Raw genomic sequence first — 13,479 nt, forward strand, 5'->3', positions numbered from 1 at the left:
TGGGTTAACAGAATTAGGAGTGTTGAGAGGAGAGAAAACTTGAGGAGGGTGAATTGAGATAAAAACGGAAAAAGAGAGCTTTTTGAATGAATTACAAGTACCAACCGTCTGAAGTTCAACTGGTTCTTCAGTTATTCATTTCGAGCGCTAAATGAAAAGAGTTTAGCCAGCTTGTAAACTCGTAGAGCATGAGTAGGTCTACAAAATCTCTAGTTGCGTGATGTATAGTGGTTAGTATCGCGCTAAACCCAATGTAGGACTTCATCGCGATTTCGAAAGTTGTAATTTTGATTGAGTTGAAACTACTCTGTGAGCCAAGAAACCCCGAAACGACCAAAATGATGAAGAAATATGAGATTTGAATGTTTACTCATATCTGTGACAACCTATACATGTTAATGCAACCTGGTCCAAACCGTAGTAAGAACCATGTAGGAGGATTTGAGTTTATTCAGCTCGAGACCCAAATGAAAATGTATGTCCTCGAATGACCCAAATTAAGAAGAAATAGTATGTGATAAAAGTATGATATCTCTGCCCACCTCTCACATACACTCAGACGGGTCCCAAAACATAGCATAAGAAACCCTGTTGCTAGAAATTTAAAATCGATTCCAAAATTAGTAAAAAATCTGTTTTGGGATGTGATTTTGCAAGACAGAGATATGGGTTAAATGAACGAGACTGGTTTGACTTAAATACGTGTGGCGGTGACCTTACCTGCATCAGACGTGATGTCTACGGGCGCTGTGGCTTAGTTGGTTAAAGCGCCTGTCTAGTAAACAGGAGATCCTGAGTTCGAATCTCAGCAGAGCCTTTTCAAGCAGTTCATTGAACACATTGATGGAAAAGCTCAGAGTGGAGGGCACTCTGCTATTCTCAACCAATGGGTTAACAGAATTAGGAGTGTTGAGAAGAGAGAAAACTTGAGGAGGGTGCAATTGAGATATTCCAAATTCACGGAAAAAGAGAGCTATTTGAATGAATTACAACGTACCAACTGTCTGAAGTTCAACTGGTTCTTCAGTTTATTCATTTCGAGCGCTAAATGAAAAGAGTTTAGCCAGCTTGTACACCTCTCTGTCAGAGTATGAGTAGGCTCTAGAAGCAGTCTCTGTTAGCTTGCCGTGATCGTATAGTGGTTAGTACTCTGCGTTGTGGCTGCAGCAACCCTGGATCGAATCTGGGTCACTGCACTTCATTGCCATTTCGAAAGGGTTGTAATTTTGATTGAGTTGAAACTTACTCTGTGAGCTAAGAAACTCCCCGAAACGACCAAAATGATGAAGAAATAGTGTATGATTCTGAATGTTTACTCATATCTCGTGACACACCTATCACATGTTAATGCCAACTTTGGGTCCCAAACCGTAGTTTAAGAATCCATGTCAGAGGATCTTGAGTTTATTCAGCTCGAGACCCAAATGAAAAATGTACTGTCCTCGAATGACCCAAATTAAGAAGAAATAGTATGTGACTTCAAAAGTTTACTGATATCTCGCTGCCCACCTCTCACATACTCAGGCCCACTTTGGGTCCCAAAACATAGCATAAGAAACCCTGTTGCTAGACAATTGTAGGTATCCATATCGATTCCAAAATTAGTAAATAACATCTGTTTTGTGATGTGATTTTGCAAGACAGAGATATGGGTTAAATGAACGAGACTGGTTTGACTTAAATACGTGTGGCGGTGACCTTACCTGCATCAGACGTGAGGTCTATGGGCGCTGTGGCTTAGTTGGTTAAAGCGCCTGTCTAGTAAACAGGAGATCCTGAGTTCGAATCTCAGCAGAGCCTTTTCAAGCAGTTCATAGAACACATTAATGGAAAAGGTCAGAGTGGAGGGCACTCTGCTTTTCTCAACCAATGGTTAACAGAATTAGGAGTGTTGAGAGGAGAGAAAACTTGAGGAGGGTGCAATTGAGATATTCCAAATTCACGGAAAAAGAGAGCTTTTTGAATGAATTACAACGTACCAACTGTCTGAAGTTCAACTGGTTCTTCAGTTTATTCATTTCGAGCGCTAAATGAAAAGAGTTTAGCCAGCTTGTACAACTCTCTGTCAGAGCATGAGTAGGCTCTACAAGCAATCTCTGTTAGCTTGCCGTGATCGTATAGTGGTTAGTACTCTGCGTTGTGGCCGCAGCAACCCCGGTTCGAATCCGGTCACGGCACTTCATTGCCATTCGAAAGGGTTGTAATTTTGATTGAGTTGAAACTTACTCTGTGAGCTAAGAAACTCCCCGAAACGACCAAAATGATGAAGAAATAGTGTATGATTCTGAATGTTTACTCATATCTCGTGACACACCTATCACATGTTAATGCCTACTTTGGGTCCCAAACCGTAGTTTAAGAATCCATGTCAGAGGATCTTGAGTTTATTCAGCTCGAGACCCAAATGAAAAATGTACTGTCCTCGAATGACCCAAATTAAGAAGAAATAGTATGTGACTTCAAAAGTTTACTGATATCTCGCTGCCCACCTCTCACATACTCAGGCCCACTTTGGGTCCCAAAACATAGCATAAGAAACCCTGTTGCTAGACAATTGTAGGTATCCATATCGATTCCAAAATTAGTAAATAACATCTGTTTTGTGATGTGATTTTGCAAGACAGAGATATGGGTTAAATGAACGAGACTGGTTTGACTTAAATACGTGTGGCGGTGACCTTACCTGCATCAGACGTGATGTCTATGGGCGCTGTGGCTTAGTTGGTTAAAGCACGTGTCTAGTAAACAGGAGATCCTGAGTTTGAATCTCAGCAGAGCCTTTTCAAGCAGTTCATTGAACACATTGATGGAAAAGCTCAGAGTGGAGGGCACTCTGCTATTCTCAACCAATGGGTTAACAGAATTAGGAGTGTTGAGAGGAGAGAAAACTTGAGGAGGGTGCAATTGAGATATTCCAATTTCACGGAAAAAGAGAGCTTTTTGAATGAATTACAACGTACCAACTGTCTGAAGTTCAACTGGTTCTTCAGTTTATTCATTTCGAGCGCTAAATGAAAAGAGTTTAGCCAGCTTGTACAACTCTCTGTCAGAGCATGAGTAGGTTCTACAAGCAATCTCTGTTAGCTTGCCGTGATCGTATAGTGGTTAGGACTCTGCGTTGTGGCCGCTTCAACCCCGGTTCGAATCCGGGTCACGGCACTTCATTGCCATTTCGAAAGGGTTGTAATTTTGATTGAGTTGAAACTTACTCTGTGAGCTAAGAAACTCCCCGAAACGACCAAAATGATGAAGAAATAGTGTATGATTCTGAATGTTTACTCATATCTCGTGACACACCTATCACATGTTAATGCCAACTTTGGGTCCCAAACCGTAGTTTAAGAATCCATGTCAGAGGATCTTGAGTTTATTCAGCTCGAGACCCAAATGAAAAATGTACTGTCCTCGAATGACCCAAATTAAGAAGAAATAGTATGTGACTTCAAAAGTTTACTGATATCTCGCTGCCCACCTCTCACATACTCAGGCCCACTTTGGGTCCCAAAACATAGCATAAGAAACCCTGTTGCTAGACAATTGAAGGTGTCCATATCGATTCCAAAATTAGTAAATAACATCTGTTTTGTGATGTGATTTTGCAAGACAGAGATATGGGTTAACCTCTCTAGGCTAGGCGGGACGAATTCGTCCCACCTACGTAACAGCCACGGCTATCCTGTGGCGCGATTTTCAAAACCTTAAAAATCCTATTACTTCAATTTCTCAAACATATGACTATTTTACAGCCATTTAAAGATAAGACTCTCGTTAATCTAACCACACTGTCCGATTTCAAAAAGGCTTTACAACGAAAGGAAAACATTAGATTATGTCAGCAGAGTACCAAGCCAGAATTAATCAGACACCCATTTTTCAAGCCAGCATATAATGTCACCAAAACCCAGAAGACAGCTAAATGCAGCACTCACCTTTGATGATCTTCATCAGATGACAACCCTAGGACATTATGTTATACAATACATGCATGTTTTGTTCAATCAAGTTCATATTTATATCAAAAACCAGCTTTTTACATTAGCATGTGACGTTCAGAGCTAGCATACCCCCCGCAAACTTCCGGGGAATTCGCTAACATTTTACTAAATTACTCACGATAAACGTTCACAAAAAGCATAACAATTATTTTAAGAATTATAGATACAGACCTCCTCTATGCACTCGATATGTCCGATTTTAAAATAGCTTTTTGGTGAAAGCACATTTTGCAATATTCTAAGTACATAGCCCAGGCATTACGGGCTCGCTATTTAGACACCCGGCAAGTTTAGCACTCACCATAATCATATTTACTATTATAAAAATTTCATTACCTTTTGGTGTCTTCGTCAGAATACACACCCAGGACAGCTACTTCAATAACAAATGTTGGTTTGGTCCAAAATAATCCATCGTTATATCCGAATAGCGGCGTTTTGTTCGTGCGTTCCAGACACTATCCGAAATAGTAAAGAAGTGTCACGCGCTTGGCGCAATTCGTGACAATAAAATTCTAAGTATTCCATTACCGTACATCGAAGCATGTCAACCGCTGTTTAAAATCAATTTTTACGACATTTTTCTCGTAGAGAAAAGCGATAATATTCCGACAGGGAATCTCCTTTTCGGCAAACAGAGGAAAAAATCCCAAAGGCGGGGGCGGTCGGGGTCACGCGCATAAGCTAGTGTCTCTTGATGGGCCACTTGAGAAAGGCGATAATGTGTTTCAGCCTGGGGCTGGAATGACGACATTCTGTTTTTTCCCGGGCTCTGAGCGCCTATGGACGACGTGGGAAGTGTCACGTTAGAGCAGAGATCCTTAGTAAATGATAGAGATGGAAAAGAAGTTCAACAAATGGTCAGACAGGCCACTTCCTGTAAAGGAATCTCTCAGGTTTTGACCTGCCATTTGAGTTCTGTTATACTCACAGACACCATTCAAACAGTTTTAGAAAATTTAGGGTGTTTTCTATCCATATGTAATAAGTATATGCATATTCTAGTTACTGAGTAGGAGTGGTAACCAGATTAAATCGGGTATGTTTTTTATCCAGCCGTGTCAATGCTGCCCCCTAGCCCTAACAGGTTAAATGAACGAGACTGGTTTGACTTAAACACGTGTGGCGGTGACCTTACCTGCATCAGACGTGATGTCTATGGGCGCTGTGGCTTAGTTGGTTAAAGCGCCTGTCTAGTAAACAGGAAATCCTGAGTTCGAATCTCAGCAGAGCCTTTTCAAGCAGTTCATTGAACACATTGATGGAAAAGGTCAGAGTGGAGGGCACTCAGCTATTCTCAACCAATTGGTTAACAGAATTATGAGTGTTGAGAGGAGAGAAAACTTGAGGAGGGTGCAATTGAGATATTCCAAATTCACGGAAAAAGAGAGCTTTTGAATGAATTACAACGTACCAACTGTCTGAAGTTCAACTGGTTCTTCAGTTTATTCATTTCGAGCGCTAAATGAAAAGAGTTTAGCCAGCTTGTACACCTCTCTGTCAGAGCATGAGTAGGCTCTAGAAGCAGTCTCTGTTAGCTTGCCGTGATCGTATAGTGGTTAGTACTCTGCGTTGTGGCCGCAGCAACCCCGGTTCGAATCCGGGTCACGGCACTTCATTGCCATTTCGAAAGGGTTGTAATTTTGATTGAGTTGAAACTTACTCTGTGAGCTAAGAAACTCCCCGAAAACGACCAAAATGATGAAGAAATAGTGTATGATTCTGAATGTTTACTCATATCTCGTGACACACCTATCACATGTTAATGCCAACTTTGGGTCCCAAACCGTAGTTTAAGAATCCATGTCAGAGGATCTTGAGTTTATTCAGCTCGAGACCCAAATGAAAAATGTACTGTCCTCGAATGACCCAAATTAAGAAGAAATAGTATGTGACTTCAAAAGTTTACTGATATCTCGCTGCCCACCTCTCACATACTCAGGCCCACTTTGGGTCCCAAAACATAGCATAAGAAACCCTGTTGCTAGACAATTGTAGGTATCCATATCGATTCCAAAATTAGTAAATAACATCTGTTTTGTGATGTGATTTTGCAAGACAGAGATATGGGTTAAATGAACGAGACTGGTTTGACTTAAATACGTGTGGCGGTGACCTTACCTGCATCAGACGTGATGTCTATGGGCGCTGTGGCTTAGTTGGTTAAAGCGCCTGTCTAGTAAACAGGAGATCCTGAGTTCGAATCTCAGCAGAGCCTTTTCAAGCAGTTCATTGAACACATTGATGGAAAAGCTCAGAGTGGAGGGCACTCTGCTATTCTCAACCAATGGGTTAACAGAATTAGGAGTGTTGAGAGGAGAGAAAACTTGAGGAGGGTGCAATTGAGATATTCCAAATTCACGGAAAAAGAGAGCTTTTTGAATGAATTACAACGTACCAACTGTCTGAAGTTCAACTGGTTCTTCAGTTTATTCATTTCGAGCGCTAAATGAAAAGAGTTTAGCCAGCTTGTACAACTCTCTGTCAGAGCATGAGTAGGCTCTACAAGCAATCTCTGTTAGCTTGCCGTGATCGTATAGTGGTTAGTACTCTGCGTTGTGGCCGCAGCAACCCCCGTTCGAATCCGGGTCACGGCACTTCATTGCCATTTCGAAAGGGTTGTACTTTTGATTGAGTTGAAACTTACTCTGTGAGCTAAGAAACTCCCCGAAACGACCAAAATGATGAAGAAATAGTGTATGATTCTGAATGTTTACTCATATCTCGTGACACACCTATCACATGTTAATGCCAACTTTGGGTCCCAAACCGTAGTTTAAGAATCCATGTCAGAGGATCTTGAGTTTATTCAGCTCGAGACCCAAATGAAAAATGTACTGTCCTCGAATGACCCAAATTAAGAAGAAATAGTATGTGACTTCAAAAGTTTACTGATATCTCGCTGCCCACCTCTCACATACTCAGGCCCACTTTGGGTCCCAAAACATAGCATAAGAAACCCTGTTGCTAGACAATTGAAGGTGTCCATATCGATTCCAAAATTAGTAAATAACATCTGTTTTGTGATGTGATTTTGCAAGACAGAGATATGGGTTAAATGAACGAGACTGGTTTGACTTAAACACGTGTGGCGGTGACCTTACCTGCATCAGACGTGATGTCTATGGGCGCTGTGGCTTAGTTGGTTAAAGCGCCTGTCTAGTAAACAGGAGATCCTGAGTTCGAATCTCAGCAGAGCCTTTTCAAGCAGTTCATTGAACACATTGATGGAAAAGGTCAGAGTGGAGGGCACTCAGCTATTCTCAACCAATTGGTTAACAGAATTATGAGTGTTGAGAGGAGAGAAAACTTGAGGAGGGTGCAATTGAGATATTCCAAATTCACGGAAAAAGAGAGCTTTTTGAATGAATTACAACGTACCAACTGTCTGAAGTTCAACTGGTTCTTCAGTTTATTCATTTCGAGCGCTAAATGAAAAGAGTTTAGCCAGCTTGTACACCTCTCTGTCAGAGCATGAGTAGGCTCTAGAAGCAGTCTCTGTTAGCTTGCCGTGATCGTATAGTGGTTAGTACTCTGCGTTGTGGCCGCAGCAACGCCGGTTCGAATCCGGGTCACGGCACTTCATTGCCATTTCGAAAGGGTTGTAATTTTGATTGAGTTGAAACTTACTCTGTGAGCTAAGAAACTCCCCGAAACGACCAAAATGATGAAGAAATAGTGTATGATTCTGAATGTTTACTCATATCTCGTGACACACCTATCACATGTTAATGCCAACTTTGGGTCCCAAACCGTAGTTTAAGAATCCATGTCAGAGGATCTTGAGTTTATTCAGCTCGAGACCCAAATGAAAAATGTACTGTCCTCGAATGACCCAAATTAAGAAGAAATAGTATGTGACTTCAAAAGTTTACTGATATCTCGCTGCCCACCTCTCACATACTCAGGCCCACTTTGGGTCCCAAAACATAGCATAAGAAACCCTGTTGCTAGACAATTGTAGGTATCCATATCGATTCCAAAATTAGTAAATAACATCTGTTTTGTGATGTGATTTTGCAAGACAGAGATATGGGTTAAATGAACGAGACTGGTTTGACTTAAATACGTGTGGCGGTGACCTTACCTGCATCAGACGTGATGTCTATGGGCGCTGTGGCTTAGTTGGTTAAAGCGCCTGTCTAGTAAACAGGAGATCCTGAGTTCGAATCTCAGCAGAGCCTTTTCAAGCAGTTCATTGAACACATTGATGGAAAAGGTCAGAGTGGAGGGCACTCTGCTATTCTCAACCAATGGGTTAACAGAATTAGGAGTGTTGAGAGGAGAGAAAACTTGAGGAGGGTGCAATTGAGATATTCCAAATTCACGGAAAAAGAGAGCTTTTTGAATGAATTACAACGTACCAACTGTCTGAAGTTCAACTGGTTCTTCAGTTTATTCATTTCGAGCGCTAAATGAAAAGAGTTTAGCCAGCTTGTACAACTCTCTGTCAGAGCATGAGTAGGCCCTACGAGCAATCTCTGTTAGCTTGCCGTGATCGTATAGTGGTTAGTACTCTGCGTTGTGGCCGCAGCAACCCCCGTTCGAATCCGGGTCACGGCACTTCATTGCCTTTTCGAAAGGGTTGTAATTTTGATTGAGTTGAAACTTACTCTGTGAGCTAAGAAACTCCCCGAAACGACCAAAATGATGAAGAAATAGTGTATGATTCTGAATGTTTACTCATATCTCGTGACACACCTATCACATGTTAATGCCAACTTTTTGGTCCCAAACCGTAGTTTAAGAATCCATGTCAGAGGATCTTGAGTTTATTCAGCTCGAGACCCAAATAAAAAATGTACTGTCCTCGAATGACCCAAATTAAGAAGAAATAGTATGTGACTTCAAAAGTTTACTGATATCTCGCTGCCCACCTCTCACATACTCAGGCCCACTTTGGGTCCCAAAACATAGCATAAGAAACCCTGTTGCTAGACAATTGTAGGTATCCATATCGATTCCAAAATTAGTAAATAACATCTGTTTTGTGATGTGATTTTGCAAGACAGAGATATGGGTTAAATGAACGAGACTGGTTTGACTTAAATACGTGTGGCGGTGACCTTACCTGCATCAGACGTGATGTCTACGGGCGCTGTGGCTTAGTTGGTTAAAGCGCCTGTCTAGTAAACAGGAGATCCTGAGTTCGAATCTCAGCAGAGCCTTTTCAAGCAGTTCATTGAACACATTGATGGAAAAGGTCAGAGTGGAGGGCACTCAGCTATTCTCAACCAATGGGTTAACAGAATTAGGAGTGTTGAGAGGAGAGAAAACTTGAGGAGGGTGCAATTGAGATATTCCAAATTCACGGAAAAAGAGAGCTTTTTGAATGAATTACAACGTACCAACTGTCTGAAGTTCAACTGGTTCTTCAGTTTATTCATTTCGAGCGCTAAATGAAAAGAGTTTAGCCAGCTTGTACAACTCTCTGTCAGAGCATGAGTAGGCTCTACAAGCAGTCTCTGTTAGCTTGCCGTGATCGTATAGTGGTTAGTACTCTGCGTTGTGGCCGCAGCAACCCCGGTTCGAATGCGGGTCACGGCACTTCATTGCCATTTCGAAAGGGTTGTAATTTTGATTGAGTTGAAACTTACTCTGTGAGCTAAGAAACTCCCCGAAACGACCAAAATGATGAAGAAATAGTGTATGATTCTGAATGTTTACTCATATCTCGTGACACACCTATCACATGTTAATGCCAACTTTGGGTCCCAAACCGTAGTTTAAGAATCCATGTCAGAGGATCTTGAGTTTATTCAGCTCGAGACCCAAATGAAAAATGTACTGTCCTCGAATGACCCAAATTAAGAAGAAATAGTATGTGACTTCAAAAGTTTACTGATATCTCGCTGCCCACCTCTCACATACTCAGGCCCACTTTGGGTCCCAAAACATAGCATAAGAAACCCTGTTGCTAGACAATTGTAGGTATCCATATCGATTACAAAATTAGTAAATAACATCTGTTTTGTGATGTGATTTTGCAAGACAGAGATATGGGTTAAATGAACGAGACTGGTTTGACTTAAATACGTGTGGCGGTGACCTTACCTGCATCAGACGTGATGTCTATGGGCGCTGTGGCTTAGTTGGTTAAAGCGCCTGTCTAGTAAACAGGAGATCCTGAGTTCGAATCTCAGCAGAGCCTTTTCAAGCAGTTCATTGAACACATTGATGGAAAAGCTCAGAGTGGAGGGCACTCTGCTATTCTCAACCAATGGGTTAACAGAATTAGGAGTGTTGAGAGGAGAGAAAACTTGAGGAGGGTGCAATTGAGATATTCCAAATTCACGGAAAAAGAGAGCTTTTTGAATGAATTACAACGTACCAACTGTCTGAAGTTCAACTGGTTCTTCAGTTTATTCATTTCGAGCGCTAAATGAAAAGAGTTTAGCCAGCTTGTACAACTCTCTGTCAGAGCATGAGTAGGCTCTACAAGCAATCTCTGTTAGCTTGCCGTGATCGTATAGTGGTTAGTACTCTGCGTTGTGGCCGCAGCAACCCCGGTTCGAATGCGGGTCACGGCACTTCATTGCCATTTCGAAAGGGTTGTAATTTTGATTGAGTTGAAACTTACTCTGTGAGCTAAGAAACTCCCCGAAACGACCAAAATGATGAAGAAATAGTGTATGATTCTGAATGTTTACTCATATCTCGTGACACACCTATCACATGTTAATGCCAACTTTGGGTCCCAAACCGTAGTTTAAGAATCCATGTCAGAGGATCTTGAGTTTATTCAGCTCGAGACCCAAATGAAAAATGTACTGTCCTCGAATGACCCAAATTAAGAAGAAATAGTATGTGACTTCAAAAGTTTACTGATATCTCGCTGCCCACCTCTCACATACTCAGGCCCACTTTGGGTCCCAAAACATAGCATAAGAAACCCTGTTGCTAGACAATTGTAGGTATCCATATCGATTCCAAAATTAGTAAATAACATCTGTTTTGTGATGTGATTTTGCAAGACAGAGATATGGGTTAAATGAACGAGACTGGTTTGACTTAAATACGTGTGGCGGTGACCTTACCTGCATCAGACGTGATGTCTATGGGCGCTGTGGCTTAGTTGGTTAAAGCGCCTGTCTAGTAAACAGGAGATCCTGAGTTCGAATCTCAGCAGAGCCTTTTCAAGCAGTTCATTGAACACATTGATGGAAAAGCTCAGAGTGGAGGGCACTCTGCTATTCTCAACCAATGGGTTAACAGAATTAGGAGTGTTGAGAGGAGAGAAAACTTGAGGAGGGTGCAATTGAGATATTCCAAATTCACGGAAAAAGAGAGCTTTTTGAATGAATTACAACGTACCAACTGTCTGAAGTTCAACTGGTTCTTCAGTTTATTCATTTCGAGCGCTAAATGAAAAGAGTTTAGCCAGCTTGTACACCTCTCTGTCAGAGCATGAGTAGGCTCTAGAAGCAGTCTCTGTTAGCTTGCCGTGATCGTATAGTGGTTAGTACTCTGCGTTGTGGCCGCAGCAACCCCGGTTCGAATCCGGGTCACGGCACTTCATTGCCATTTCGAAAGGGTTGTAATTTTGATTGAGTTGAAACTTACTCTGTGAGCTAAGAAACTCCCCGAAACGACCAAAATGATGAAGAAATAGTGTATGATTCTAAATGTTTACTCATATCTCGTGACACACCTATCACATGTTAATGCCAACTTTGGGTCCCAAACCGTAGTTTAAGAATCCATGTCAGAGGATCTTGAGTTTATTCAGCTCGAGACCCAAATGAAAAATGTACTGTCCTCGAATGACCCAAATTAAGAAGAAATAGTATGTGACTTCAAAAGTTTACTGATATCTCGCTGCCCACCTCTCACATACTCAGGCCCACTTTGGGTCCCAAAACATAGCATAAGAAACCCTGTTGCTAGACAATTGTAGGTATCCATATCGATTCCAAAATTAGTAAATAACATCTGTTTTGTGATGTGATTTTGCAAGACAGAGATATGGGTTAAATGAACGAGACTGGTTTGACTTAAATACGTGTGGCGGTGACCTTACCTGCATCAGACGTGATGTCTATGGGCGCTGTGGCTTAGTTGGTTAAAGCGCCTGTCTAGTAAACAGGAGATCCTGAGTTCGAATCTCAGCAGAGCCTTTTCAAGCAGTTCATTGAACACATTGATGGAAAAGCTCAGAGTGGAGGGCACTCTGCTATTCTCAACCAATGGGTTAACAGAATTAGGAGTGTTGAGAGGAGAGAAAACTTGAGGAGGGTGCAATTGAGATATTCCAAATTCACGGAAAAAGAGAGCTTTTTGAATGAATTACAACGTACCAACTGTCTGAAGTTCAACTGGTTCTTCAGTTTATTCATTTCGAGCGCTAAATGAAAAGAGTTTAGCCAGCTTGTACAACTCTCTGTCAGAGCATGAGTAGGCTCTACAAGCAATCTCTGTTAGCTTGCCGTGATCGTATAGTGGTTAGTACTCTGCGTTGTGGCCGTAGCAACCCCGGTTCGAATCCGGGTCACGGCACTTCATTGCCATTTCGAAAGGGTTGTAATTTTGATTGAGTTGAAACTTACTCTGTGAGCTAAGAAACTCCCCGAAACGACCAAAATGATGAAGAAATAGTGTATGATTCTGAATGTTTACTCATATCTCGTGACACACCTATCACATGTTAATGCCAACTTTGGGTCCCAAACCGTAGTTTAAGAATCCATGTCAGAGGATCTTGAGTTTATTCAGCTCGAGACCCAAATGAAAAATGTACTGTCCTCGAATGACCCAAATTAAGAAGAAATAGTATGTGACTTCAAAAGTTTACTGATATCTCGCTGCCCACCTCTCACATACTCAGGCCCACTTTGGGTCCCAAAACATAGCATAAGAAACCCTGTTGCTAGACAATTGTAGGTATCCATATCGATTCCAAAATTAGTAAATAACATCTGTTTTGTGATGTGATTTTGCAAGACAGAGATATGGGTTAAATGAACGAGACTGGTTTGACTTAAATACGTGTGGCGGTGACCTTACCTGCATCAGACGTGATGTCTATGGGCGCTGTGGCTTAGTTGGTTAAAGCGCCTGTCTAGTAAACAGGAGATCCTGAGTTCGAATCTCAGCAGAGCCTTTTCAAGCAGTTCATTGAACACATTGATGGAAAAGCTCAGAGTGGAGGGCACTCTGCTATTCTCAACCAATGGGTTAACAGAATTAGGAGTGTTGAGAGGAGAGAAAACTTGAGGAGGGTGCAATTGAGATATTCCAAATTCACGGAAAAAGAGAGCTTTTTGAATGAATTACAACGTACCAACTGTCTGAAGTTCAACTGGTTCTTCAGTTTATTCATTTCGAGCGCTAAATGAAAAGAGTTTAGCCAGCTTGTACAACTCTCTGTCAGAGCATGAGTAGACTCTATAAGCGATCTCTGTTAGCTTGCCGTGATCGTATAGTGGTTAGTACTCTGCGTTGTGGCCGCAGCAACCTCGGTTCGAATCCGGGTCACGGCACTTCA

General features: G+C 41.7%; 14 non-coding genes across 14 annotated transcripts; all 14 read left to right on the forward strand.

Annotated features, from left to right (window-relative positions):
• Positions 1–743: 743 nt before the first annotated feature.
• Positions 744–817, forward strand: trnat-agu (transfer RNA threonine (anticodon AGU)). Its single transcript has one exon. It is a non-coding gene; the product is annotated as a tRNA-Thr (tRNA).
• Positions 818–1,726: 909 nt separating this feature from the next.
• Positions 1,727–1,800, forward strand: trnat-agu (transfer RNA threonine (anticodon AGU)). Its single transcript has one exon. It is a non-coding gene; the product is annotated as a tRNA-Thr (tRNA).
• Positions 1,801–5,156: 3,356 nt separating this feature from the next.
• On the forward strand, positions 5,157–5,230 carry trnat-agu (transfer RNA threonine (anticodon AGU)). The gene has a single exon. It is a non-coding gene; the product is annotated as a tRNA-Thr (tRNA).
• Positions 5,231–5,536: 306 nt separating this feature from the next.
• On the forward strand, positions 5,537–5,608 carry trnah-gug (transfer RNA histidin (anticodon GUG)). Its single transcript has one exon. It is a non-coding gene; the product is annotated as a tRNA-His (tRNA).
• A 531-nt stretch (positions 5,609–6,139) lies between these two features.
• trnat-agu (transfer RNA threonine (anticodon AGU)) lies at positions 6,140–6,213 on the forward strand. Its single transcript has one exon. It is a non-coding gene; the product is annotated as a tRNA-Thr (tRNA).
• A 909-nt stretch (positions 6,214–7,122) lies between these two features.
• On the forward strand, positions 7,123–7,196 carry trnat-agu (transfer RNA threonine (anticodon AGU)). The gene has a single exon. It is a non-coding gene; the product is annotated as a tRNA-Thr (tRNA).
• Positions 7,197–8,105: 909 nt separating this feature from the next.
• Positions 8,106–8,179, forward strand: trnat-agu (transfer RNA threonine (anticodon AGU)). The gene has a single exon. It is a non-coding gene; the product is annotated as a tRNA-Thr (tRNA).
• A 910-nt stretch (positions 8,180–9,089) lies between these two features.
• Positions 9,090–9,163, forward strand: trnat-agu (transfer RNA threonine (anticodon AGU)). The gene has a single exon. It is a non-coding gene; the product is annotated as a tRNA-Thr (tRNA).
• A 909-nt stretch (positions 9,164–10,072) lies between these two features.
• Positions 10,073–10,146, forward strand: trnat-agu (transfer RNA threonine (anticodon AGU)). Its single transcript has one exon. It is a non-coding gene; the product is annotated as a tRNA-Thr (tRNA).
• Positions 10,147–11,055: 909 nt separating this feature from the next.
• On the forward strand, positions 11,056–11,129 carry trnat-agu (transfer RNA threonine (anticodon AGU)). The gene has a single exon. It is a non-coding gene; the product is annotated as a tRNA-Thr (tRNA).
• Positions 11,130–11,436: 307 nt separating this feature from the next.
• trnah-gug (transfer RNA histidin (anticodon GUG)) lies at positions 11,437–11,508 on the forward strand. The gene has a single exon. It is a non-coding gene; the product is annotated as a tRNA-His (tRNA).
• A 530-nt stretch (positions 11,509–12,038) lies between these two features.
• On the forward strand, positions 12,039–12,112 carry trnat-agu (transfer RNA threonine (anticodon AGU)). Its single transcript has one exon. It is a non-coding gene; the product is annotated as a tRNA-Thr (tRNA).
• A 909-nt stretch (positions 12,113–13,021) lies between these two features.
• trnat-agu (transfer RNA threonine (anticodon AGU)) lies at positions 13,022–13,095 on the forward strand. Its single transcript has one exon. It is a non-coding gene; the product is annotated as a tRNA-Thr (tRNA).
• A 307-nt stretch (positions 13,096–13,402) lies between these two features.
• trnah-gug (transfer RNA histidin (anticodon GUG)) lies at positions 13,403–13,474 on the forward strand. The gene has a single exon. It is a non-coding gene; the product is annotated as a tRNA-His (tRNA).
• Positions 13,475–13,479: the final 5 nt, after the last annotated feature.

The sequence above is a fragment of the Salmo salar genome, unplaced genomic scaffold, assembly GCF_905237065.1.
Source record: "Salmo salar unplaced genomic scaffold, Ssal_v3.1, whole genome shotgun sequence".
NCBI classification, from domain to species: Eukaryota; Metazoa; Chordata; class Actinopteri; order Salmoniformes; family Salmonidae; genus Salmo; species Salmo salar.